This window comes from Benincasa hispida, chromosome 8, assembly GCF_009727055.1.
Source record: "Benincasa hispida cultivar B227 chromosome 8, ASM972705v1, whole genome shotgun sequence".
Taxonomy (NCBI): domain Eukaryota; kingdom Viridiplantae; phylum Streptophyta; class Magnoliopsida; order Cucurbitales; family Cucurbitaceae; genus Benincasa; species Benincasa hispida.
Genome location: NC_052356.1, coordinates 8,323,938 through 8,327,207, shown reverse-complemented (window position 1 = coordinate 8,327,207; position 3,270 = coordinate 8,323,938). Strand labels below are relative to the sequence as shown.

The following is a 3,270-nucleotide window of genomic DNA, read 5'->3' as shown; positions in this document are numbered from 1 at the left end:
CACTCCTAGAGCAAATCACAATAGCAACGAACAAGTTTTTGGCACCGTTGTCGGGGATTCAGAAACAAAACTAACTGGAAATTTCATTTGTATCGATTTTAGGAACACTTCGGTCAAGGGAGTATTATAAGCTACGCCTAAGCTTGTGAACGTTTATGAGCAGGGAGAGCACTCCTGAATTCAGATACGACCCCGAGATTGAAAGGACCTTCCGGCGTAGGAACCGATCTAACCGTCGTCGAAGGTTGAGGCAGCAATTTCTCAGACAATAGAACATGCAACAAGCAATGGCGGAAGAACAGGCAAATCAGCAACTAACTCATACTACATAGAATCCAATCCTGATGGCGAATAGCAGCACGCGTCCCATGAGGGAGTACGCCTCCCCTGTACTGTATGATTTCTCTCCAGGAATCATATACCCAACGCCGGATGGAACCAGGTTCGAGATGAAATCTGTTATGCTCCAAATGCTCCAGTCTGCTGGACAATTTGGGGGTGGTCGTGGTAAAGATCCTCACGCCCACATGAAGCGTTTCCTAGAAACGTGTAATTCATTTGTGATTCCTGAAATCACCCCAGAGGCGATCAGGCTATCCTTATTTCCCTATTCTTTGCGTGATGACGTAAAACAATAGATGAGCTCACTAGAGCCTGGTGAAATCACCACCTGGGAGAAGTTGGTGGAAAAATTTATGCAAAAATACTTCCCACCTACCACCAACGCGAGGAGGCATCGAGAGATTATGAACTTTGAACAAGAAGATGCTGAGACCTTAAACGCTGCATGGGAGCGTTTTAAGGGCTTGGTCAAGAATTGGCCGAACCATGGACTACCTCTAACTATCCAAATGGAGACGTTTTATGGAGGACTAAATAGAGCATCGCAGATGGCAGTAGACACAGCAGTAGCTGGTGGACTTATGGACAAATCTTACACTGAGGCAAAAGAGATACTAGACCGCATTGCAAAACACAATATGGAATGGGTAGATGATACGAATGATGGAAGAGCTGACAGGAAGAAGAGATCTCAGAACGTTAATTCTATTGATGCCAACGCAATAGCCACACTTTCTGCTCAAGTGGCTACGATGACTAGCCTTCTACAAAACATAACGCTGGGAAACGCATTAAATCAACAGATAGAGGCGTTTAGGCAGCCCATGGTTAGCTGTGTGGGCTGTGGAGATCCTCACTCCTATGCTGAATGTCCACAAAACCCTCAGTCAGTATGCTTTATTAAAACCAACCCATTCTCTAATACATATAACCCTGGATGGAGAAACCATCCGAATTTTTCTTAGACAGGAGGAAATCATCAGAAGCACCACCCAGGGGCGAACCATCAGCAAAGGAATGGACCGCCGCCTGCATTTCAACAAATGCATCAGCAACATCAACAACCCTTTTAATAAAGGAGGACAAACGTCGAGCTCAGGATCTCCGCTTAAGAACCTATTGAAGGAGTACATAGCCCAGAATGGCGCGTTGCTGGAAAGTTAGGCGTCATCTATAAAAAACCTGGAAATCCAGTAGCGAGCAAGTTGAAAAACAGGCAACCTGGAGTTCTACCTAGAAATACTGAAACACCTGGGAACAATAATGGGAAGGAGCAATGTCACGCGGTGACGTTGCGAAGTGGAAGAGTTCTTGAAGAAAGAAGAATGATCCAAGAAATAGCAGTCCTTTGAAAGAACGCATCACACGTTCAATAGACTACGAGCCATTCAGAACCCAGTACGTCTAACGCGGGAAAGCCTGAAGTAACTTTAAACGCACCATTTCCTAGGCGTCTGATGAAGAAGAATGATGAACAACAATTCAAGCGCTTTTTTGAGCTCCTAAAGCAACTGCATATCAACATTCCACTGATAGAGGCTTTGGAGCAGATGCCAACATATGTCAAATTTTTTAAGGACATTTTGACAAAGAAGAGAAGAGTCAGCGAGAAGGATGTAATAGCGCTAACGCAGGAATGTAACGCGTTAGTAAGCAACAGTCTACCAAAGAAGCAGAAGGACCCTAGGAGCTTTACAGTTCCTTGTTCATAGGAGGATTGGATGTGGGTCATGAGTTGTGTGATCTAGAAGCCAGCATTAATCTCATGCCACTTTCAATTTTTAAGAAATTAGGAATTGGCAAAGCACAACCCACTTCTGTTACTCTTCAGCTCACTGACAGAACAATTAAGTACCCAGAAGGGAAGATTGAAGATATTCTGGTGAAGGTTGATAATCTCATATTCCCAGCAGACTTTATTATCTTGGACTATAAAGCAGATAAGGAGGTACCAATTATCCTTGGGCGCCCCTTCTTAGCTATTGGGAAAGTTTTAATTGGCGTGCATAAAGGCGAATTAACTATGCGTATGGACAATGAGGAGGTGAAGTTTTAATGTGCTCAACGCATTAAAGTTCCCAGATAGTGAAGATTGTCAACTAAACAGTATTGAGTTGCCTGAAGAAGAGACTCATGTATGTGAGGTCCTCGCATTGGAGAAGAACCTGGAAGAATCAGAGCTGCCAAGTTTGAGTGAGCGGCGGACAAAACCAATGCGTCCATCACTTGAAGAACCACCAGAACTCGAGTTAAAACAGTTACCTGGACACTTGAAATATGTGTTCCTTGGAACCAACAACACTTTACCTATGATCATTTCTGCAAATCTTACAGAGCCTAATGAGCAATCTCTCTTATAAATGTTGAAAAAGCACAAGCGTGCAATAGGCTGGATGCTTGCGAATATCCATGGCATTAGTCCATCTTATTGCATGCATAAGATTAGACTGGAAGAAGGGAAGTTGGGGTCAATCGAGCCTCAAAAAAGGTTAAACCCCATAATGAAAGAAGTGGTTAAGAAAGAAATTCTAAAATGGTTGGATGCGGGAGTTATTTATCTTATATCCGACAGTAGCTGGGTAAATCCAGTCTAATGCGTTCCCAAGAAAGGGGGAACGATTGTGATAGTCAACAGCAACAATGAACTCATACCCTCGAGGACTGTCACGGGCTGGTGCATCTGTATGGATTACAGGAAACTCAATGCAGCAACTAAGAAAGACCACTTCCCCCTTCCTTTCATCGATCAAATGCTTGACAGACTTGCAGACAAAGAATTTTATTGCTTTCTCGATGGATACTCTAGTTATAACCAGATTCTGATAGATCCGGAAGATCAGGAGAAGACTACGTTTACTTATCCATTTGGAACATTTGCATTCAGACATATTCCCTTTGGGCTGTGTAACGCATCTGGGACATTTTGAA

At 43.4% G+C, this 3,270-nt stretch overlaps 1 non-coding gene across 1 annotated transcript; it reads right to left on the bottom strand.

Moving 5' to 3' along the window:
• Positions 1–731: 731 nt before the first annotated feature.
• On the bottom strand, positions 732–835 carry LOC120084356. Its single transcript, XR_005483715.1, has one exon. It is a non-coding gene; the product is annotated as a small nucleolar RNA R71 (small nucleolar RNA).
• Between the last annotated feature and the right edge of the window lie 2,435 nt (positions 836–3,270).